The following is a 25,515-nucleotide window of genomic DNA, read 5'->3' on the forward strand; positions in this document are numbered from 1 at the left end:
ATGCTAAAAATAATCATGATGCTTAATAATACTCCAACATAAACACACACTATAAATGTCCCTGCATTCAGACAGGAGCTGTCTGGGTTGGTGTGTGGGCCAAAGTTAGACAACAATAAGTGGATTAGAAGGGAGATGAGCCCCAAAAGGTCATTTCATCCCTATTTGTGTGTGTGTGTGTGTGTGTGTGTGTGTGTGTGTCTCGCTTGTCACGTTTTCACTTTGAACTTCAACAACACTGAGACCTCAGTGAGGGGCGCCGGGCACAGCGGGGAGTCTGATCCCATGACACTGATAGCTTCGGTTTGTATCAGTTTCGCTCAGTGCAGCAAGTTAATTAACGTGATTAGTCATGTGAAGAGCAGCTGATCTATAAAATATAGAAGCAATTAATCAATTAGAATGAACACTCAGGCAGGAAAATGTAGACACAAGTCTGGAAGGGTTTAACTTCAGGTCAGCATCTCTCCTTTTTTTTTTTATACACCTGTTGTGTGTGTATGAAGTCAAGTCAAGTAGAACTTTAATAATAAACCTTTTAATAAAAAGTAAAAACCTAAAGTAAAGCCGTATTTACCAAGCGTGGTTTGGTGGTCAAGCTGATAAATCTTTTTCTATTTGAGTTCAGCAGTGAGCTGGCTGAGGGTACCAAGGGGGTAAGCCTCTCCCAGGAACGTGTAGCTCCTACGGCGCCATTTTGATGCTACCAAGCCATCACCTCCCGTTAGCATTCCATTGACTCCCATTCATTTTGACGTCACTTTGACAGCGAATAACTTTACATCTGAAGCGTTTAACGACTCTATTTGTCCATTTTTTATTTCTAAAGAAACACGACAATGTATAAAGGGCTCCATTACCTTGTACCTCACGTTATGGCTCCGTAGCAGACGTTTTTGTAAAAATAGGCTAACGATTGTGTCATAACCACGCGACTTACTGTCGCATAGTAGAGGAATTACCGTATAGTACAGGAGAAGATCGCAGGCAGTTTCCTTCACTGGTCTCCGTCCAGAGCAACGGGATCTGTTGGTCCATTTTGGGTATAAAGGAGTGTTTGTATCTGTTGGTTTTGGCTAGTGGGTATTTGAAGTGGGAACCAAAGAGCAAGGTTCGAAACTCTAGGTGCAGTACAGGGTGTGCCGTCAGACAGGATGGATTCTTCTTTCTTTAACAACGGTTTTGACTTTTCGGTTGAGTACCCATGATACTGCTACAGACTTTGATCACCTTTGTTAATGCATTTTTCTGTTTTAGATTAAGAGAAGCTCTAAAAGATCTATCTATCTATCTATCTATCCATCCATCCATCCATCCATCCATCCATCCATCCATCCATCCATCCATCCATCCTGTATTGAAATTTGAGTTATCCTGCAGTACTATTTGGAATATTGAGTTTATTCATGAAGGGTCATGACTTGAATATTAACATGAAGACTGTATAAGTAGCCTGTCCTGGGTGAGATCGCTCTGTACATGTAAACACACTCAAAATGTTTATCTTCCTGTAATATTACAGTACGGTCTATGCGTGTGGTCTCAGGTCAACAACACCTTACACACGTGCGAAGAAATGTGAAATAAATGAAATTTCCGGACATTCTGAAATCCACAAATGCAAAGTAGAAATACTGTATGTGTCTTGAAAAGAACAAACTTCTCAATTTGAATCAATCATAAGACACAGGAGTTAACTTCCTCATTGGTTTCAAATGTCTCTGTGCTGTTGACTGTTTCACTTTTCTTTAACCAGTAAGTCAGTATCGGATACACACTTGATTGGTACCGACATCTAGCTGCTGTTGCTGTTCCTATAGGCGGATAAAATGTTGGATCAAATGTGTACCTGAGAATATGCATATTGAGAAAGAGACATTTTTGCTTTACTTCTTTGATGTCTTGTGCTACTTTGTTCCTTGCTTGATTTTGCTCCCACTCAATACTGGCTTTGTTATTTTCCTCTCTGTCATAATGAGCAGTGCTGTGCAGTCCAGATCATCAAATCCATGACAAACGTCAATGAAGTGTGTGTGTGTGTCTGTGTGTGTATGAGTAGATGTGTGTGGGCATGTTTCAATCCTCTGAAGTGATTGTATCTTTCTATTTTTTTTCTGCTGTAATTATTTTCTCTGGGCTCACTGCAAAAGAGACCAGAAAAAGAAACTCTGTGAACGCTTCACTAAACCATGCACCTGTCGAATCAACCGACCATCTATTCTGCAGCAGTTGATCCTGTCTAGTCAGTCTGATTACAGTAATAACTGACAATTGTCAACAATGAAAATTAGTAGAAAGTATTACCGATCACAAAACTATGCGCTAAATAGTTTGCAGTGTCTCAGCTTTCACAGCATTGGTATTTCAAACTTCATGTGAAATCCCCTGTGCACCCAAAATAGTTTAAACTGGAATCATAAATGTAAAGCTTCTCTCTCTCTCTTTCTCTCTCTCTCTCTCTCTCTCCTTGTTTTTGTTTCCTTTTTTATCTTTCTGGGTGTAATCTGACAGCTAAAGAGCGTTCTGTGTGTGACAGTTGTGATGAATATACACAGAGGGATGGTAAGATTAAAGGGAAAAACAAAACATTGCAGCATCCAATAAATCACTTCAAACACTGTTCTCTTCAAAAGCAGAACAAACAAATGCATCTGTTGCCTTTTTGTGGCAACTGTGTATTACTGACCCTTATAGAACATACACACATTGACATAACTGAAGAAAAAGATTATCAAAAGACACGTAAAACTATAAATATTTAGACCAATATATTGCAATTTTCATACATGAAGACGTACTGTATCTACACATACCCGCACACAACAGGTGTCAAAAAGAGAGAGAGGTGCTGATCTGAAGTTAAACCCTTCCAGACTTGTGTTTAAATTTACTCGACCCAGTCAGAATTTTCATTCTCACCCCCCAAATCGAAGTTGTTAAGATCTGAAAGTTTTTTGATTTACAAGTCAATGAACTCACCACTCTTGATAAAACGAACATTGACGTGATATAGAAAATATTTTTATGTAATAAAAAACCATCAGACACCACCACTGGGATGTACTTTTTTTTTTTTAAGATTATATTTTTTTGGCATTTAATCACCAGGACAGCACGAAAGGCGAGAGAGGGGAAGACGTGCAGGAAACCTACCGCAGGTTGGAATCAAACCCGCAACCTCTGCCCTTTTTGAAATGGGCGCCAGCTCTACCAACTGAGCTACCTGGGCTGTACAATGTTGACAAATTCCTGCGATGAATTTAGTTTTTTTATAGCTATAGTGCGTAGTTTCTGTCGCCCCCATGAGGAATTCTAAGTAATGACAGCAACACTGTCGTCGCATCCACAAGACGCAAGCCTTCCGTGATCGTGCACCACCCCCACTCCTCAGGTAATTATCTTGTGATTTTTAAGTCCTCTTCGTCTCCAAAGCTGAACGCTGCTGTTGTCCTTTCTCAGAGGTGACGTAAAACGCATCACATGAGCTGCTGCGCGCAAATTTCGCCGGTCTACATAATTTTGTAAACATAGCGATACTGAGAAATACAGAGAGAGTTTTGTGGAGCTGATAAGCTTAATAAGCTTTGTATCAACTCATTTGGCAATAGCTTGAATGTAACAGTCGGACCTTCATTAATACAAAAATAGTCACACACTATTGCTTTAATATTAAAATAATTCAAGAAGTATTTACAGTATATTAACTGATCTAAACAGTAAACAAAACTAACTCTGTGAGGCTTTAGCTACTAGGGGTGGAACGGTACATATTCGTATTGAACCCGAAACGGTACGGGTGTCACGGTTCGGTGCATGAATTTACACGGAGAATACATGGTATAAAAATAAATAAAACTTGCGTGCAAATTAATTAATGTAATGCGGAACTAATGTAATGTGGAACTACTGTTAGATACGCGGGTTCTTTAGGGACACCTAATCTGTAGCCCCGCCTTAGCTCTGAAGCTCTGATTGGCGCTCTATGTAGCCGAGCTCCGCCTATGTATGCAGTTTTAGTGAGTCAGAGATAGCAGCACTGAGGACGAGTACGGCGAGTGGTGGCAACCCACAAGAGTTAGAGGACCCGCCGGCCTCTTTAAGATCGCAAGTTTGGGAAAACTTCTGTTCTTCCGTCAGTTACAGTAGTACAGGAGAGAGAGTGGTGGTTAAGACTGCTGTTGTAGATTAGTGTTACGTTTCCAGCATCACGGTTCCGAACCGTAACGTTAGTTGGGACAGACGCCTTGTTTCTTCAGGCTAACTATATTAGCTTTAGCCAGGCAGGGAGCAGCTTTCAGCGGTGAAAAATGGCCGGGAGACGTTGTGATAACGTTGGGAGCAGCTTTCAGCGGTGAATAATGTCTGGGAGACGTTGTGATAACGTTGGGAGCAGCTTTCAGCAGTGAATAATGTCCGGGAGACGTTGTGATAACGTTGCATTAATCAGGTAATTTAATTTGTCTTTGCAGACAACAGAGATGCTGTATTTTCTGGGGCCCGTTTCAGGAAGGACTCTGAGTCTAACCCTGATGTCTGAGTTTTTTTTTACCTTGAGATGGGAAACTGAGTTTTTGATTTCAGAACAGCTGATTTGAGTTGGATCAATCAACTCAGAGTAGGTTGACGCACGTGCACCACCACAATAAAAAGACATCATGAATGGAGCTATGATACTACGATTCACCATGGTAACAACCACAAACAAACGGGTTGGCAGAAATACTCATGCGCACATACAGCGAGTTGGAACATGTATTTCGTTAAAAAAGCAACACGGCTGCTGCTGCAAAAGAGAGAAAATTTGCGTGGGAGAAAATTGCTGCTAGAGTAAATGCGTATATTCCAATATAGTATATATCATATTTAATCATAAGTATAGCCTAATATTACTGGTGAAATGGTATTGAACCTATAATCTATTTCATTTAGGTGCAATACTGTGGGCGAAAAAAGAACTAGGCCTACTAATCCCATTCTGAGGCTGTAGTACAATCATTAACACAATTATAATTCATAATCTTTTATTTCAAAGGGTACACATGGATGTATTGGGTTTACATCATTCACCTACAATACTGTGGAACTCCTTTTTAATGGCTCTCACTGGTTTGTGTCCAGGGAACACTACAAAAACTTTAAAACACGTTTCAGAGAGTCACATTCTTCTGACGGCGCTACAGTGGATTTACTAAAATGCTCCGCATCACCAATGTTGTAAAGAAAACTGCCGTTTGCAAAAAAAAAACGTAATGTGACAGAAATAATCTGCTGGGATGTAGAGCATGTCCACAATGGGTGACGTTAGTGATATGAGGACGGATAAGGTTATGTAGGCTACATAACTGATAGACTGGGAAGAAAAAAACGATACCGCTCAAATAGGTAGTTATCTGGAAATGAAAATGTGTCGGAGCCTCTATATCATCTCCCGACGTATGTTTAACACCCTGAGAAGTAATACAGCTTCTTCATCAATGGGATCGTCGACAAGAGGAAATGCCATGTTTTGAGAAAAAAAAACGTTTTATAGTCTGCCTAACATAGTTAATAAACCAACCCTGTTTTTTTTATTCATGCGGATAACAAACTGCGCTAAAATGCGCCTGCTACAGACTGAATGAATGAATGAATAAATGAAAGAGCGCTGTGTCAGAGGGAGGAGACTGAGAGAAACTCGAGGTTTATTGAAGAAAACCTGCTCCCGACCAGGTTAGGTTCACCTAGAGGTTAAGTTACCTCTCTTTCTGAAACAGAAAACCCAGAGTTTCCCTCATCTCAGGGTTAACAAACTCAGAGTTTTCACTAAACCTGCGTTCTATAGCTGATTGTCTTATTTTGTTTACAAGTTACAGATGGAGTCTGGAGATGATGTGGGGTACTTATTGTTTACTGTTTACATCTTACTTTACACACTTCAGGCTGTTGCAGCTAGTTCAGGGGAGAGATGGTATGACACTAGGTGGTACAGCCTGAGACATGCACAATAAAAAAAAAAATATCCTTCTGCATTTTTGTTTTGCTTTTCCCTCCATTGTACCGAACCGTGATGTCTGAACCAAACCATGACTTCTGTGTACCGTTCCACCCCTACTTAGGACACAGTGGTGCTTTAAACTAAATGCAAACATCGACATATGCTAACATGCTCAAAATGACGATGCTAACATGTTGATGTTTAGCAGGTATAATATTTACCATCTAATTGTCTAGTGTGTTAACATGCTAACTTTGTTTATTAGCACTAAACATAAAGTAAAGCTGATGCTGATGGGATATTAGTTTTGGGATTACAGTACATTTTGTGTTGACGAGACATTTCACTAAAATTCACAAGCGTGAACCTCATGGTGGAGCTAGAGGAAAAGTCAGAGGATCACCAAAGCCATGAGGATTCATCCTCTGGGGAACATGAATGTCTGTACAAAATGTCATTGCAATCCATCTGATAGTTGTCGAGATATTTTAGTCTGGAGTAAGTGATCATTTTCATTAGCAGAGACCACAACATATTTGGTGTCTCCTTACAGTGGGTCTGAAGGGGTTTAACAGTTACTCTGGCCATCTAAACTCATAACATGTTGAAATCAGAGAGCCTTTCAGTCAACGATCACATTTAGAGAACATGGATCCTTCTGTTTCACACAAAAGCTTGGCACGTTTAATTAGCGGTAGCTATTTTGATCATTCTCACACCCTGCAGTGTTTTGACCTGCTTTTCTCTAGCTAAAACCCGAGCACATGGCTACACATACTGAGAGCACAGACACACAGACACACACACAGTGTAGTAAACAAACAACAGAGGGCTACCCGGGAATCCAGCTTATTAGATGGGTAACCTTGCCTGCAACCATATGGTCTCTGCTCAGGTGTTACATCTGTAGGTTTTCAGCCGTAGTGCACCCACATACACTTTCTACCATGTGACGTCACTTTTCCCCCTCCAACTCTTAATGAACTCATGTGATCTGGAGGTTCAGGGGTTACGGTGTTATCATAAATCTCCATTTCGGCTTAGTCAGCAGACATTAGTGAAATGCCAGGGCTAAAAGGGGAACAGATTGGTTTACATCCCAACAGAAGTCCCCCACACATTATCACTAAATTTAGTCTGTTTAAGCTCCAAACATATATCCACCAACGTCACAGGCAGCTCTGACTCCCGTGTACATACACACTCAAAGCATACATACATGGACATTTTAGACAAGCTTTTAGGCAGGTCCTTAAGAGTGAATGAGAAAAACTTTGTCAATCACAAGATGATTGAAATATTTCCTGTGACGTGGCTCACAAGTAAGTAAAGTACAAGAATGTTTCCCTAATTGATGGATTTTACTTGCCTAAACATATGGAACTCCTAAACCTAATGCATTCAGCAGTTACAGTATGGCAGTGTCACTACAAGTGTAGTCCTGTTATCCAGGATGGGACTTTGCCTCATTAGCGAGCAGGTTGGAGCAACAACAGAGCCCATCTCCTCGCTGAAAAATGTACAAAATCACCTTTTGTTCTCGGTTCAGATCCAAGCAGAGTCGCTGTGATGTGTTGAAATGGCATGCTATATGTGCACCATAATGTCTTTTCAGGAACGATGAAGAGCTCGCTCTGCTGATCAGAGGTTTGGACTCCCGCCAGCTGGGAGGCAGAGAGAAGACTTACAAGTCATTAAATCGGGTGCGTGCACTACTAAAGCTACACAAATTGTGCCTGTGTGTGCACGTGAATAAGCCTGTGTTTACATGGCTTTTTTTTTTTTTTTTAAGTGAATTCAGGAAAAGCATTTAGTGCGGCAACTGTTTAAGCTGGGGTGTAATTAACCAGCATGTGCAGAGCTTATTACACTATTAGCAAGAGTGCAAGTTAGAGAGAAAGAGTTAAGAATAGCAGGGAGATAAAATCATTTAATCAAACTTGAACTGTCTCTGGGTATAGAAAAAAAAATAACTTTCACACATGCAGACACCAATCATTGTGAGTGACACACAGTCTGACAAGTGACTGAACAGCCTTGAATTAGTCTTGCCCTTTGGGGATCTGTGGCCTTATTAATGTCGTGGATTGAAGTAACTGATGATTTATTATCCCACACATGCTTCCAAAAAGCGTGGTCACTGCCGTGAGCTTTATTCGGCAGTATGTCCTTATGTTTGTAAAATGCTCGCAGAATATTTATTTGTCTTATTTGTGCATATTCAGTTCAGTCATGTGTGGGTCATGCTGATAAATTAGGTCTTATATTGTTTGCCAAAGAAGACAAACTTTTCCTTCACGCAAACAGGAGACTCTGCTATCACAGTTGTGATTCCCGGTTTCTAGACGGGATATGAAGGGAGTTCATTTCTGGTGTTCCTTTCTAAAGGCTAATGAGTTTCCAGATAACAAAATGGTGGGGTAATCCCAAGGGTTGGTCAGTCATTGGGAAGTAAAATCACGTCTTTCTTCTCAGTTCCAACGGGGCTGCCGCAGATTGCGTTGATAGCTGGGCGATTGCTGCTAAGGAAAACATATCCCTTGAGACGTCTCACCTGAAAGGCAACGGCCCCTTTTTACCCTGTACAGCTCAGTGTGTGTGTATCTTTGCGAGTGTGCATGAGTTGTGGGAGTGTGTTTTTATATCCCTTCGGTATGGAGAAGAAAAGAAATTAATTCAATTCTCCAGCTCGTTAGATAGGTGAAAGCCAAACAGGGAATTTAAAACCAAGACAGCAGACGCCTCCTCGATATACCGCCGCAAATAAGACGACTGCAGGAAGAAGTGTAATGAAAAGAAATTGAAGGGAGGAGATTGAAATAGATAAGTATTAGAGCAGAGCTGCATAATACGACCACAATGTGAGCGATTGATAGATTTGGGTATCAGGGGAGGAGATGATGGACATGGAGGACAGGAAAGGAAAGTGAGTGTAATGGATGAAAGAGGAGGGAAAGATCGGGCAGGAGGGAGGTAACAGAGGGACACTGTCTCACTCTGTCACTGATGATGGAGGAAGGTCAAAGCTATTCCGCAGCTGAAAGAATCTAATGATGCAAATGAGGTCTGACGCTCAGTCAGATGCCAGAAGAGAGGCCGGGGAATCTTGATGTTGCTCGACAACACACAGCGAGGAATTTTGTTTTTTAAATATCCTCAGTTTATAACACTAGACGTCAGTGGCATTTTACTGAGTGAAAAGGCCACATCTGTCCAAAGAAGAAAAATAAAATAAAAAAAAATAAAATTATATATATATATATATATATATATATATATATATATATATATATATATATACTGAACGCAGCCTGGCTGACTGACTAGTACAAATATACAACTGTCTGTGTAGCAAGTAAACAGCGAGAAAAGGAATGAGTTGGAGAAAGATGGGGGAGGGGAGGAGTGTGACAGCTTTTCATTGCCAGTCTTTGAAGAGCACCATGATTCCGGATTCACATGGGGGAGAATTCACAATGAATATGTACATAGCTTTGACCTGAATGCATAAACTGATTGCAAATGTATGGTATGTTAAGTTACACTCAGACTCTGACACAGTTTCTTATTCTTTTTTCTAAAATTGCGTCTGGTCTAAAAATGGAATAACTTGACATCAAATGATCCCCCAGAATATAAAGTGACCTTTCACTCTCATCCAAGCTGTTGAAAATAAACCATATACTATAAGAAGAATGTTCAAGTACTGTAGAAATGTGCATTATAGGTACAAGCACGGGGAAAGCACTGCATATGCATACATGGCATGGATGTAGACGGCAGAGTAATTGCAGTGCTTCATGGATAATAGTGACCCTGTTAGCCTGAAAGCTTATTGGCTCTCCGTTTCTTTGATTCTGTCGGCGCAACCAATAGGAGCTGTCGCTACCGTTTCAGATGTGGGGAAGAAGGGGCATGAAGAGGGGGGTGTGTGTGTGTGTGTGTGTGTGAAACACAGAGAAATGGGGGTGAAGGCGGTAGAAAAACAGTAATGGGTGACGTGGGGAGAGAAATGGAGAGTGACAAGGATGGAGATGCAGAATAAAAGAAAGCAGGAGATAGCTGAATCCTTTGTACTGAAAAACAAAGGCGGCAATACCTGAGCACCGATAAAAGCGTTCAGCTTGTGGTTGTACAACACCAACAGAGCATATGTATGTGTATGTGTGCGTGTGTGTACATGTGTGTGTTTGTGCTGTGCAGCTTTGTGTGTGTAAGAAGACGGTGCTTCACAGGACATAAGGTGATCATCACATTTCATCACATGGATCCTCTTCTCACCAGAGATCCCAGAGGAGGATACACAAACCCCCATATACACATGTACGTATACATATATGGTTGTAAAGGCTTTGTAAACACTGCAGGACAAGGTGGTTATAAGAAACAGGTCATTGTGAGGAGGAGGAGAAGAAGTGGGATCACAGAGGAGGACGTTTCTGGAAAGGTCATAAAAGCGGTTGAACAAATAAGCGATGTTGGAGGAGTGACAAGAAGGTACACACAGGATGAGGAAACAGATAAGAGTTGAAGATGAAAGGGACGATGAGTTGGAGGAAGAGAGAGGTAGAAAGAGCTTGAACAGGTTGCCAGGTTTGGGGAGAGTTCAGGTTTGTTTTGTTGATTTGATTGACAGCAGACTATCTGGAGTCCCAGCACTGTTGACAGCCTCTATTAGCCTGTCCATGTCTGCGATAGTCTCGCATTGCCAGACTTCCTCCACAGCGCTGCAGAGGAGGGTCTGGCTAGTCCACACAGCATTCCGGGATGGGAGTAAAACGTGCTCTGGTTTATTGGCATTTCTTTGAACCAATCACAATCGTCATGGGCGGCGCTAAGATCCGCACGGAGCTGCTGCAAAATAGCCTTGGGGAAGGAACTTGTTTTGGTGGAACATGTGTATGTTCAAAGGTTGTTTTAGTCGTGCAACAGAAAACTCAGATTGGACAGATAGTATAGCTAGCTGTCTGGATTTACCCTGCAGAGATCTGAGGAGCAGTTAACCATAGTCCTCAGAAATCCACCAGAGTTTAAAATTACAACACAAAGAAAGCGGAAGGAAATGGACATCGGCAAAAATACATGCATCCGGCGGAATTTCATGCGGCACAGTAGCAATCCCGGAAGTGGAACATCGCGGATATAGACTAGGGATGATTTAGTTGCAACCCTAAACACATTACTGATAACTGATAGTGACATTTATCCTCTGGTACATCTTCTACTGCGGTAGAATTGGCTACCGCTGGAGGAATGTCATTATCCAGCGCTAAAACCGGATAAGAGAAACCCTTTGCTATTGATTCGTCAAATGATTTTTCTCCCAAAAAGCAGTGAGAAAGTGAGCCACGGCAGACGAGAATATCGGAGCAGTCAGGGTCCTTGAGCTCCTAAAGCAAGCTGTGGGACTCTGGCATTGAAGACACAAAGAGCTGATAGTAGTTCTCCCCAGGGAGCATCCGGTTAAAATTCAAGGACTCTCTCTCTGTCTCTCATTTTCGCTCCCTCTAATGCTCATCTCTCTCCCTCTTAGTGAGGTCATGGCTGAAAAGTTTCAATGATGCCCCAGGAGGCCGAGAATAATCATCCAAGTGTGCATCTGCATCTATGTGTGTGTATCCAAGCACATGATTGACCTTATGTGTGCACAGAGCTTGTGCATGTGTCTTTTTGTCCATGTGAAGTTTATATATTGACGTGTACATGGTTGACCGCTCGGCGGCCTCTGTCGGACCCTCGCAGGGTCATCAGATCCCCTGCTGCACCATTTTGCTTCCCAAACAGGCTGTCTGATGTGAAGTGATAAGCACTTTAGCTTCTCTCCTTTGATTTCCTTTTCGTGAAGTATCACAAAATGCAAACTGAGAGCTTGTGAAACTCCTTTTGGGCATTCAATAACCGTCGCTTCACATCTAAAAACGGCAAACTTTGCATGAAAGTCAAAGAGAGTGAGACGGCAAGCGCTCCGTAATGAGATCAATGGCTGTCTTTGAATAGAAAGCTGGTGAAATAAACTGTCTGTTGCATGTTATGCCATCAGAGCCATTCAGTGGAACATCTGAAAAACAGCATGCGTAATCACCACTTACAAACAACATGACAAACAACCTTAAGGATTGGCACTGGATGATGCACAAACTTATCAACAAACATATTGTGAAAGACAGCCAGGAAAGAACACAACACACACCCGCTAACCATATAGAACAAGCACACAAAGACCGAGGCCGACTTTATCCAATCTGCTTAGTACGCAGTCCTTTCCAAGGACAGAGAAGAATCTGTTCGACTGTATCTTTATGTGATAGCAAGTGAACTGGGAGGTGGAATGATAGGGAACAAGTAGAGAGAGAGAAGAAAGAAAGAGCGCTGCAGGAAAGGCACTGACAGCTCGGCGTTCGAAAATAGCCTGAATAGTACGGCTCCAAAATAATTCCCTTTTTTCCCCCTGATCCTAACTTCAACCACAGTGGCTGAATTATTCATTCTAGACCAATGACATGCAGGGACGGGGACAAAGAGTCATTGCTCTATTTTGATTCGCATAATAAATTCATGACTCAATATTTAAAAGGAAGAGAAGGAGGGGGGAGACAGGGCTCAGGTCAGGTTGGGAGTGCTGGAAAGTGTGAAACAAGGGATGAAACAGGAAAGAGGGGAGGCAGGGGAAACAGTAGATTAAGGAATAAAGACTCTAAATACAAAAGGATGTGTAGGGTTTGGAGATAAATGCATTGAAGTAGCTTCTCGGTACAAATCCACACACATATGAAGGAGCTGACACAGCATATTAACCCAGAATCAGCTGAGGTTGAAGCGGAAAGACTGCAAGTCAAACCAAAAAGGTGAATACTGCATTGGCACACATTTGAGATAACATTTCATGTAATATTCAAGGACAAGACATTTACAGGGCCGTAGCACAAAATTCTGGGCCCTGTAGAAAGGCATTTTCTATGGGCCCCTCCCCACATCCACAGCTATTCATTCTAGCATCTTTTTGGGCCCTCCTCACATGAGGGCCCTGGGTACTCAGTCCGACGCCCCTGGACATTTATGTACAGTATTCACAACACTTTTTAAAAAATTTTTAATGCGACACTGGCTCCTACAGAGAGTGTTGCATTATGTTTGTAGCCCTAATGTTGCTATGCTAGCAAGTTTCTTGAAGTCCATTTATAGTGTGATTGCTTTGGAGTTAAACAGCCCAAAAAGCAAATAAGGCATGGAATATGTGTGAGTAGGACCAATGTAAACATAAAGGGGGCACCGGAAAGTGTATTGATTAGGCTGATTTTACAATTATAAGCACATCCTCCCTATCTATACGTAGGATATGATAGCCTGTATTCCACTTCATGGGCAGCAGCTCAGGTAGGCTGAATCACTGATCTGGAAACAGCATGGGAAAAGTCATTGACAGAACTTTTTAGCAGGTCAGTGGAAATGTAGTCTTGTAGTCCACACAGCATTCCATGGTTTATTGGCATTTCTTTAAACCAATCACAATCGTCTTGGGCGGTTTTGGTGGAACATGTATATGTTCAAAGGTTGTTTTAGTCGTGCAACAGAAAACTCAGATTGGACAGATAGTCTAGCTAGCTGTCTGGATTTACCCTGCAGAGATCTGAGGAGCAGTTAACCATAGTCCTCAGAAATCCACCGGAGTTTAGAATGCCAACACAAAGAAAGTAGAAGGTGACGGACATCCGACCGAAATGAGGGGCATCCGGCAATCCCGGTACTAAAACGTCTTTGATATAGACTAGTGGAAATGCAGGCCACCTAGGCTGTAGCCTACATGTAGGAAATTTCAGAGCAGCTGAGCAACACAAGTAAAGTGTTCTTATAATCGGGCCAATATAGTTAGCTTGCACAAAACAAGGTACCAGATAATAACAGGAGAGACAAGAAGACAAAGAAGAAGAAAAGTAACTTGCCACAGGGGTTTGTCCTCTCTAAACAAACAACAGTGACTTTACAGTAACAAGCAGCTGAAACACACTGAGTCAGGGGACACAGCTCCACACGGTCAGTCACGCAGGTTCATCCACACTCACTCTTACGTCTGTGAATGCACAGTAATAACGCAGCCCTCCTTTCTCTCTTGGTTTTATGTTTCGAGAAAGAGAGAAACAGGAAGTTCTCAGTAGATGCAGCCTCTGTTCATGGAATTTCTTTTGAATTGCTACGAAAAACGCCCTGGCTGCCTTGCTAAAGGGCAACAAGTCTCGGACCAATTTAACTGGTGAAAAACACAGACGTCAACACGCAATGGAGCACATGATTTGAGAGAGTTTTGCTGTATAAACGAGAGAGGAAGCCAAGCAAAAAGGGATTTCATTTTAAAGAGGCGACTAACCTTTAGCTCTACAAGAGTCAGATATTGTATACATTTACAAATTAACTCAACTACTGGCCTCTTTATTATACCTGACACATATAAAGGACAAAGCGACACATCTGTGCTGGCACCCCCAAGTGTAGTTCCACTTCCACATGCCTCCAGTCCTTCGGGGAGGGTGACACACGTGTGCCTGCCTGAATGTGTGTGTGTCTATATGTGTGTCTGTGTGTGTGTACACACACACATATAGACACAAACCGTCTCCGGGCTTCTGCTAGCCTGTTTGTGTAGCAGTGAGGCAGAAATAATGTCTGAATCTGTGCTCCCTCAGAGCGAAATGTGTGTGTGTGTGTGTATGTCAGTGAGTCTTTGAGTTTGTGTGTGTGTGTGTGTGTGTGTGTGTGTGTGTCTATAATAGGGTGTCAGTGCTGAAGGACATTACAGAAAAGCTGTCCATCTACATTCACCCGAACAACAAACTATTCCCACAGCAGGTTGGAGGATGTTTTATGTGGAAAAAATGCACAACCAGATTTAAATGACAGAAATCTTAGACTGACAATCATGGCATTTGAGCATCTGTTAAAGTTGAATTGAAATTGGAATTGTCCCCAACATTTTGTGTAAGGAAATACAAACTACAAATAAGATACAAACCTAGTTTACCGACATATTTGTGGAAATCATTTCTTTGGGTTAAGCGTTTCCCACAGCAGCAGTTGACTGACATTTAAGAGCTGTTATCTAGACGCATTTTAAACGTCCATGTAATGTAACTTCAATGCAAAATAAAAGCATTTTTTCACAATGATGTAAAATTGCCTTTAAGGTATTTTAACATAATTTCAGCTTGAAGGCCAAAACATTTCTTTCCTGACCCTTTCTTTGGATCTTTTACAGAGGGCAGCACATTTTAATTTCTGCGGGGAGCAGAGAGCAGTGTTTGAAATGATACTTGAATCATTAAAATCCAATTTGCAAGACCAGGGTCACAACACTCCATCACGGCTATCAGCTGATCCCTCCTCTCCACATCGCAGGAAAGCGTGGTTTGTATTGCACCTGAACAAACTGAGGGATCAGAGGAGAAATCAATAGCAATACAGCATTCATTAACAGAGTCCTTACAGATCAGAAAGCTGTTCATCCACTCAGAGAAGCAGAAGAAAGAGTGACAGAGTGAAAGACAAGAGAGAGGAGAGGAAAAAAGTGAAGCGTACAAGTGAGACAGATTGACCTTATGTGTGTAAAGAGCGCGCGCACACACACACACACACACACACACTTCGATAGTGCTCTTGCCTAGAAGTCATGCGGCTAAAGTTAATGAATAACATCCCCCCTGCCCCAAAGGTCTGTTCTACAGATGGTCACACACACACACACACACACACACACGATTCTTTCTCAAACTCTCATAAGCTTCTAATTTAAGTCACATTTTGCGGTAGGAAGTGAGATGTTTTGAGTCTCGTTTGTAGCAACGAGAGAAATCTTACGGTGCGATTGTCAGACCAAATCTGTCACAGACTGGGAAGTGGTCAAAATCAGTAAAATGACGACATGTACTGATTGAACAAAGATTCATAGAGTAGTCTTGCTACTGCAACAACATGGCAGTGTCTGCTCAAGGTTTTGCTTGAAGGTCAGTACACTGCCTGCTCTGTTGTCTCCATCCTAAGAACCAAACTGTATTTGTCACTTAGCCAGTGTATTTTCATGACTTTTTTTTTTTACTCTGCTTTTAGATACAGTTTGATAATAATGGCTCTTGGCAGAGTGTTACATTAACTGCAGTTTGTAATGTTGTTTGTCTCAAATTGTTTATTTTTCTGCTTACAGCTGTTGAACAAGAAACCTTATTAGGAAGGCTCAGAGTGAGGTGTCAATGTAAGAAGCTTTCTTCTTAATGAGACAAAAACAATAGTGCAACTGTGAACAATCAAATCCAATTAATATGCATTTGACAGAGAAACCCCTTAAAGGTCAGTGAGATGAGACCCCCTTTTCTTACTTTTAAATGAATATGTCACAGTGGTGTTGAACTCTTTAACAGGAAAATGGGATGGACAAACCTTCAAGGACTTTGTATCTTTAAGATTTTTGTAATTTTAAAGGAAAGATTCAATCATCACCGAATTCAATTTGAGAGTTTATTTGAAAGAGATTGAGAATGACTCCAGGGATGGTTGTGTCAGACTGAATAATGAAGCAAAGCTAAATGCTAATTTATTATGAGCGTTCGGCGAGAGACACCAGGTGACCTTAAAACTCTCCTATCAGACCCAAGCAGACGAGAGAGAGAAAGAGGAAGAGAGAGACAGAAAGGGAAAGTTGTGGAGGCAGACAGATGGCAACTATGAGAGGAAGAATAAACAAGAGAATCTTAAGGCATGGGGGTTACATATGAGAAAATGTAGGCGGGAAAGTAAATTAAAGTAAGCAAAACAGAAAGTGAAAGGTCAGAATGAGGAAAACAGGGAAAGTGCCAGAGAGAATAATGTATGGTGAGGGATGGAGTGAAAGAAAGCGAAACGGCGAGAGGAAGAGGAGGTGGGGAAGAGAGCCAGGAGGTGGTAAGAGAGCCGTGAGACTGCAGAGGAGTCGTAGTTCCCACCTGCTGGTTATTTGCTCTGAGACAGAAGCCCACTTGTTCATTATTGACTGGGATCATGCCCTTTATTCCACACTGTACATGTGCGACAACACTAGCGGCCCGCATCTTAAGAGCCTAATTGCCTCTGTGGACACGCTCATGATGCCTTGTTGAATCATACTGAAAGCAAGGCCGTTTAAATTCAGTTTTGTGAGCGACCTCTGATGCAACCACAAGGCTCTGTACTGTAATTCCACACTTACTTAAAGTGCTCATATTATGCTTTTTGGCTTTTTCCCCTTTCCTTTATTGTGTTATATATCTTTTTGTGCACGTTATAGGTTTACAAAGTGAAAAAGCCCAAAGTCCACCCCAAAGGGACTTACCATCTCCAACAGAAAACACTGTTCACAAACTGCTCCAAACAGCTCTGTTGTAGTCCAGCCTTTACTTCCGTGATGAACGTGCGTCACTTTGTAACACACGTTATAATGCTCGCCTAGCTGCTAGCGTGGCACGCCCTCATACTCTGCTTCTGACTGGCTAGTAGTCCTTACCTAGGTACTGAGCATGTGCGACTCCCAACAAAGATGGAACAGAAGTGCGATACCTCACTCTGTAGCTAAAACAGAGAGCTCAACACACAGGGTGAAAAGAGGAGCTGCAGCAATGTGCAGTACAACAAATATATGTTTTATGTTTTTTTTTTTATTAAACCATGTAAACCTATTCTGATATAACCTCTAGATTCATGTACAGTATGTCTCTACCTAAAAGATAGTAGTATGTACCTAAAAAAATTCTGTTTACATGGTACCGCCGACGGCGACTACATCATATCCATTTCCAGCGAAACAGACCGAAAGCAGAAAATCCATGTGAAATAAATGAAATAAATCTCAAATTGACTAACTGACGTGCATTCTTCTTTAGAAAACAATCAGTTTTTGTCTCATGATATATTGTCTCTAGAAGTGTATTATTAAACTTTAGTTTTTTGTTAAAGAAGGAAAAGAAAATCGCAATACTCAATACTATCGAATCAGAATAAATGAAAATCGCAATACAAATCAAATCGGCACAAAAGCATATTGTCCCAGCCCCATGTTTTATTGTGCGTGTGTGATGGCATGGAGGCTGCGTGTGTAGATAGCTGTGGGTGTTGTGCCCTTGTCCATGCACACACCTCAATCACCATCAAGCAGTCTAATAGCAGGAATCCTCAACACAGGACAGCCTTTAAGACCCTTGGTGCATTTCTCAAGGTTAACCATCATCAGCAGACACACACGGACACACACACACGGACACACACACAAAAGCTGCTTCAACACGCCCCCATACCCCCGGTCACCTTGCCAATCAAATCCTCTCACTACGCAGCCCATCATAGCCCCTCTCTCCTCTCATCACTCTCACATTTTTCTCCCTCAAGTCTTAACCTTCTGTGTTTCAGAAACTCCCATGTTTCCTGAACTCCTCACTCTGCTGAGGCGTTTAAGCCTCAAAGGGAAATTCTGTTTTAATACAACGTGTAACTTTTTTTTCATAGCTTTTTGACCATCATTCCTTTCGATTTATATTAAAACGGTTAGTCAGGGCTAAAACATGCCAGACAGGGCAAGAATCACAAGCACTCAAATGATCACAGAGGTTTAGAATAGAATTAACAACGTGGAAATGTTTGTGCTAAGTCCCACGTTCGAAAAACAAGAAAACAAGAAAAAAATGTTGTAAACATCCATCACATTTTACAAATGGACTTCATGGTTCGATTTGAACCTAATGGAGCCATTTGTTGAGTCTTATGTTACATATACATCAGAGAGTAATTGTAAATCATACAATGTCACAGAATTATATTTGTTGTTCATGTTTTCATTAGTTACATGCCATTTTGCAACAGTAATCCAGTAGAGACTTCATTTATTGATAAAATATTTCAATATCGATCCAGCTTACTACGATGTGCTACGACAAGCTAAATGTAATATGCTAAGACTAGTGGTTAGTGGTGCCAGCCACCAAGCTAATGCATAGGGTAACGTTATAACAATACAACAACGTTCAACATGCTCATAAAGTTATTTTTAACACGATTGCTTTGACCTCGGATAACAGCGCTCGGCTAACACACGATTGAATTCGCCACATAACGTTAGCTACTAGAGGACGAGATCTCGCGAGATTAAAACGTGCAGTTTACTGTGGCGCTGTCTCGCGCAGAACACTCTCTGTCCTTTTTAAAATGAGTCGAGAAGCCGACAGCAAAACCTAACTTTACTTTTAATGATAGTAACCAAAGAGAAAAGTTCTCCCTTCGTCCTATAATGGTCATAAATCGAGACTAGAGTAGCCTACTTCCTTGTTTACTGCTGCAATGAATAAAATGTCTTCACAAAAATCATCTGTTCAGTGTTTGATGGTAATTTAGTTGTGCATTTTACTGATTTTGCTTACCAAAACATCCCATTTTAATTGTCTTCTTTAGCTTGTGGAGCGAAACAGTGCCCCTCTGCCACTGCGTGCATTGTACAGTCCTGTCTGTGCTCTGTCTAGTGGTTAGTAAAATGCTACGAACGCTCAAAGGAGGCCAGCTTTTTCTGGCATCCCTAAGAGAAAAAGTAAACATTTTCAGCCAATCAGATTGAGGCCAGGTTTGACCGAGCTCGACATTGAATGGTCAATTCATCGTAAATAAAAAAAACAGGGAGGCCAGGTTGAACCTGGCTTCTCACCAATGACATGCCTCAGACCAGACGCGTAACTATGGTTACTACACGTACGCAGCAGTGCCAGCCGGCGTCAGCTAACAGTAAGTTATAGGCGGCAAGATTTCACAATGTATGGCGATCTTGAGTTTTTTGTGAAAAATTACTTCACTGAACTTGCTTTTGAGCTACAACTGAAAATGAAACACAACGGTAGGCCTACACCGAAGGGGACTTACGTTATGACGCGTTGCATTTCTGACTTTGTTTACATTCATTTTCCACCAAGAGAGAACCCTGTTATGAAACATTATCTTACAAGTGTAGTCTCTGTTGTAAAGGCTAACGGTGCTCGGTTAGCACAATGACAGCATGTTAGAAAGCACAGCTGAAACGATATGTCATAAACGGCGTAACATAGTGTTAGCCACGATGCTAACGACATTGGTAACCAAACCACACGGTGCTACTATTACTACAACTAGTATCACTATTTTTTTGTGGTTTATAAGCAATCTGTTTCATGCAAATGTTCCGTTAATAAGAATACAGATGTTAATATATGAAGTTGATGCGGATTCTGACAGATGGATTAACATTAGCTGTCTACATGAAGCTCCCAGCTGAGGTCCTGTAATGTTAACGTTAAGCCGCGACGCAGTTAGGAAACAAGAACGAGCCAATTAATGACAACAGAAGCATTTTGACTTGGTGTATGTCAATTTTAAATTCATGTTAAAACAGTACTACTAACGTTACTCAATCTTTCTACCGTAAAGTTAGCTCTGTGCCCTAAGACAAGGCCTTGTGTTGACTTCTGGTGCTGGTGCATAAAAATGACAAATAAAGGAATCTTGAATCTTGTGTTACTCACTCCCACTAACTTTATTGTTCATCAGAAGTGACGGTGACAAAAGCATTTCGTTTTTACACGCGTGTAGGCGTGAGAAGGGCGAGATTTGCTAACACTGGCCAACACATTTATAAAAAATACACATTCGAATAGTAATTTCAGCATTTGATTAGTATCAATTGTTATGTGATACTCTTCAAATTACATTCGACTTCCGCAGTTTGTTTCAACAGTCATTATGTAACCATAAGGCAATATGATCTCCGTACTAAGCTCACTGGCTTCCTTTGTAAAATTTGCCACCGCCACTGAACCTTGGTTCTCTGAGTGAAGAGACTCTCTCTCCAGCGAACGTATGGAATAAGTAACAGTGTAACTGTTAGTTATACAGGAGAGAAGCCAGTCATTTGAGTTTGTGGCAAAACCTTTCAGTGCTTGTGACTATCGATTGAATAAAGGCCAATTTTTCCAGCCTTATTTCTTCATTGAAGTTGTTTTTTTTTGGGTTTTTTTTTAAATAGTGTTAAATTTGCGTCTCAATCTCGTGAACCCAATCTCGTGTGTCGTTTTGTCTCGTGATCTGGGTCTCTCATCACACCACTATTAGCTACAGTAGCTGCATGAGTAGTTGACCCATCTAATGGTAAGTTAGCAATGATCCCACGCTACTTCATGACGTCATCAAAGTCCATCTTTTTTATTGTTTTGATTGAGAGACCCCAACAGAAGAAATTACATATTGTGCGTTTAAATAAATAGTTAAAACGTTAACAAGTGTTCCGACTGCATTGTACCTGACGTGCATAGCTTTTCTGTTCCCCATTACCATCATTTTGAGTGTGCTCACATGCAGTTTTACCTCCAAAATTAAGCCAAATTGAGATAATGGTTTGCAACTTGTGTGATTGTCTAACATCCTCTCCTGTTACTGACCCAACCTGTAAAAAACCAGAATTGTCCAATGTTCCTTCAAGGAGAAGCAGCAAAATGCTTTTAAAAATAAATCAAAAACCCTCTGTTTCCTGCGGCGAGCTGTGTCTCTCCCTCTCTCTGTGTCTTTCTTCACTTTCTTTCCTCGGGGGTGTCTGAAAACTATCACTTTGCTGCTGTGTCCATTCACAGGAAAAAAGACATCAGCAATCAGTAGCTGTCTGTCAACACAAAGACCAAACATGTCCGACCACATTCTTTCATTTTTCAGTCACCATCTGAACTCTCTTTCCCTTTGACTCCCCACCTCCTTCCATTATCGCATCAATCTTCTTTTATTTCATTTTATGTCACTACTCCCATCTTCCGCTTTCTGTTAATTATGACCTGTTGACCTCTTCCTCTTATCCTTCTCATCCATGATCCTACTATGCCTTATTTCCAGTCCCTAACTCCATCTGTGTCTTTTCACACATTTTTAAAGGCTTGCCAGCAGAAAGGACAGTGTTGCTATCCTTTAGGTAGCTGTCACACTGCGGCGCTAAAAGGCTTATACTGGTGTGTGGGAGTGTATGCTTGTTTTTATGTAAATATGTGCGTTTCTGTTGACGTTGTACTGTTGTAGTGAAGAGGTTATAAGGTGGGATCCTTACCAGTGAGGTTTAAGGAAAAGAAGATAGAGAAAAAGAAAGCTATAAAGACAGAGGTTTGTATACCTAAAGGAATGAAAGTCAAAGAGTCAGTGTGGGGGAGAGGTTGTGATTGGAGGGGTTTCAGCTCTCTGGCAAGCCTTTCCTCTCCCAGACACCAGCAGAATGTTTGCCCAAATGCTTGGAGCAACGCACCCACCAGCTCTGTCTGGGTGAGTCTTTTTTCTTCTGTTTTCAGAAAGATGAAACAGCGAACAGCGATAAAGTTAGAAACCCAAACAAGTTAATGAGGAGCAGGAAATAATGAGCTGATTGCATGATTAGAGGCATAATTCTTCTGCACACTGAAACCACCCCCAGAGCTATTTCCTATTTACATATCTTTTCTGGATCTATGAGAGCAGCAATAATATGAAGTGGCTCCTGTGTTTAGGCTTCACTGAGGTCACTCTTTGCTCAGGTTGGGGCAACCATAAGAAAATTGCCATGAAATCCCCACCCATCCTTCACTTTGATTGTTGAAAAGGCAGAGAGGAAACTAGCCAGCCATGGTGTCCGGAGGGGCAGAGGCAGGTAAAGGTAATTGCTTAGCAAGAGAATGAAACAGGAGATAGCATCAGGAGGAAAGGGAGAGAGATGACAGCCTATAATTGGAAACGGAGAAAGGAAGAAGATGGTGGAAAAAGAGGAAGAGAGAGATGGGGGGGGGGGGGGGGGGGTTAGATAGAGAGAAAGAGAAGCGGAAGACTGATACACCTAATGCAAACCTGCTGTCATAAACCATATGCACTCTGGCACAACGTGACATAACACATGGCCATGCATGTCATGTTAATGCTCATGGCATCCTGCAGTGTAGCATGGGTAAGCAGAGCTATACAGTACATGTCTCAGACCAGAGTACATAAACAAGCCCTGGCTTCAGGGCTCACGCAAGTTATACCTCTCTGATTTTTTTATTGTACACGATTTATGACTGCAAATAACTCGCAGAACAAAGTTAATGTAATGAGCAATGTTACAGCCGCGAAAACAAGTGTTGAGATGAGAGTGATTGCTTAATTTGCCCGGCGACGTGAAAAATGGCAACATTCCGCCAGTGGAGGTTTATTTACATGCATCACTCTGACAGCTCACGAAACCCATTATGAAATGCCTCTAGTGCTATACAATAATGTTATAACAGGATGTAGATGGCAAAGCATGACCACACACACTCTCAGACACACACATAATCTCTCCTCCTCATCCTCTTTCCTTTGTTGCAAGTATCTGAGGGCAAGTAGGGAGACTTGTCAGGGTGGGTAGTCGTCAACTCTGAAGATCTGCAAACGCGCACTGTTGCGTTTCAAGTGTTTCTGTGCTCTATTGGTAAAAAAACACAGCAACCATTGAGGATAAAATGTACATGCCTGCATGCATGAGTGTGTAGTATACGTGGACGTACCCAGGACTGAAGCGTGGTCCCTGATGTCTCCTCATCTGTCCAGCTGCGTGCGTATGTGAATCTTTTTTCCTCTGCTCTTGGCCCACAAGTTGACACTGCTCCACACGTGCTGCCCTCCACTCCTCAGTCTGTCTCTGTCTCACTCGCAGACCCTGGCATCAGCAGCTGTACCAAACCTGCCACTCATCCCCCTCTTTTCTCTCCTACTTCCCTCTCTCCCTCCCTCCCTTCCTCCCTCCTGCCGGCAGGCTCGTTTGTGTACACACCCCCGTTTCACTCCTCGTTGGTTATTGTCCCAAAAATATGATCCAGGCACTCACAGGAGAGGGGGGGTCATGTGAGATTTTCCTCCTTTAAACAGTGCTCCTCAGCGGGTCAGGGTGCCCTCCATCTCCCCCGGCGTGGATGTGGGATTATGAGAGAGGAAAGGGAGGATGGGAAAGGAGCGTGCTGTTGCTGTAGCTGTTGCCTCTGCCTCCTTCAGTGTGAGTGCTTCTCTCTCGCTTAGCATGCTTTTCATCTCTCACTCAACGCTCCCTCTCTCTCTCGCTCTGCTCTCTCACTGTTTATGTCTAACTACCTCCCCCCCCCCCTTCCCGTTTTTCAGTCACTGTCTATCTGCTGCTGCTCCGGCTGTTTGGATTCACAATTCAGTGGGCTTCCGGGCGTAAGGCTTAGGGAGTCTGTCTAAACAGCCAGGCAGGGAGAAAAACGAAGAGACTGAGTAGGGCTGCTTGATTATGGAAAAAAGTCCTGGATCTTCACAATCCTACCTACAGCACTTTTAATTGCACAGCCCTAAGACTGAGAGCACCGATTTAGGAGGCGGAAAAGAAGATTATTGCATTTTGAGAAAATAAATGATAAAATAAATATAGAGAAATTAGATTCAGATATAATATAATATATAATATAGATAGATATAAAATACAATTTAAAAACATATTCAAATTAAAACAATACATGCCATCATGTATTCGATTTACGGAACTAAGAAACATTTTTCTGAAAGGTGGCGATCTTTGAACAAGACTAAGTGTCTACAGCCAGGCTAGCAGCTCTGTGAGGCTGTGGTTTGAGCTAAATGCTAACATCAGCATGCCAACATGCTCCCAATGACAATGCTAACATTCTGATATTTAGAATAATATTTACCATCTTCACCATCTTAGTTTAGTATGTTAGAGTTTAGTGTGTAAATGCTAACATTTGCTATTTAGCACTAAACAAAGTACAGCTGAGGCTGATGGGAGTGTCATTAGTTTTGCAGGAAATTGGTCAAACACCATTTACCTGATGATGGCTCTAGATTTAAAGTCAGAGCATCGCCATGAGTTATTACAATTTATCCTGAGGGAGACATGAATGTGTGTACCAGATTTTATGGAAACTCAAAATCACAAACAGTCAACGTCATGGTGGTGCTAGTCTGGAGACCATGAATGTCAATTTCATGGAAATCCATCAAATATGTGCGGAATGATTTCATGCTACTAACATGGCTCTAAAGTCTTAAAATAATTTCTGTTCATTTGGATGAAAAAAATATTTGGTTTGCTGCACATTACAGTTTTATTCAACCCATTTCCCAAGTTGCGACCACTTATTATATATTTCCATACATGGCAAACGGAATACTTTTTTCACCCAGATGGTTAGAAAAGCCTGCAAAGATTCTGGAAATACCTCCACAACAGCAGAAAGTGGTGTTAAACTTTAAATCTTCTGGGTTTAACAAAGATGAACAGGGATTTAGCTTTCAGAAAAACAGAGGCTTAGTTCTGTGACTTGAATATACTGACAATACACAAGACACAAATTGTTGCTAAAAGAGACTACAAATAGAAACAATAAAAAGTTATTAGGAGCGATTCAAACAAAGATAAAGAACTAGCTTGCCTGATCTACTTCAGCATTTTGTTCCAGAGCCGGGGCACCGTGACTGCAAAGGTCCGGTCTCCTCTGGATCACATGGGGTTAGCGTGTCAAAATTGGTTATATGCATTC

General features: G+C 41.7%; 1 protein-coding gene across 1 annotated transcript in view; it reads right to left on the minus strand.

The window, feature by feature from the left end:
• Window positions 1-24,058, minus strand: part of lingo3b (leucine rich repeat and Ig domain containing 3b) — a 41,070-nt gene extending 17,012 nt beyond the window's left edge. The window contains exon 1 of the mRNA XM_078263571.1: window positions 23,509-24,058. The gene's annotated coding sequence lies outside the window, so the exon portion shown is untranslated. The remainder of the gene's footprint in view (window positions 1-23,508) is intronic.
• Between the last annotated feature and the right edge of the window lie 1,457 nt (window positions 24,059-25,515).

This window comes from Sander vitreus, chromosome 12, assembly GCF_031162955.1.
Source record: "Sander vitreus isolate 19-12246 chromosome 12, sanVit1, whole genome shotgun sequence".
Taxonomy (NCBI): Eukaryota; Metazoa; Chordata; class Actinopteri; order Perciformes; family Percidae; genus Sander; species Sander vitreus.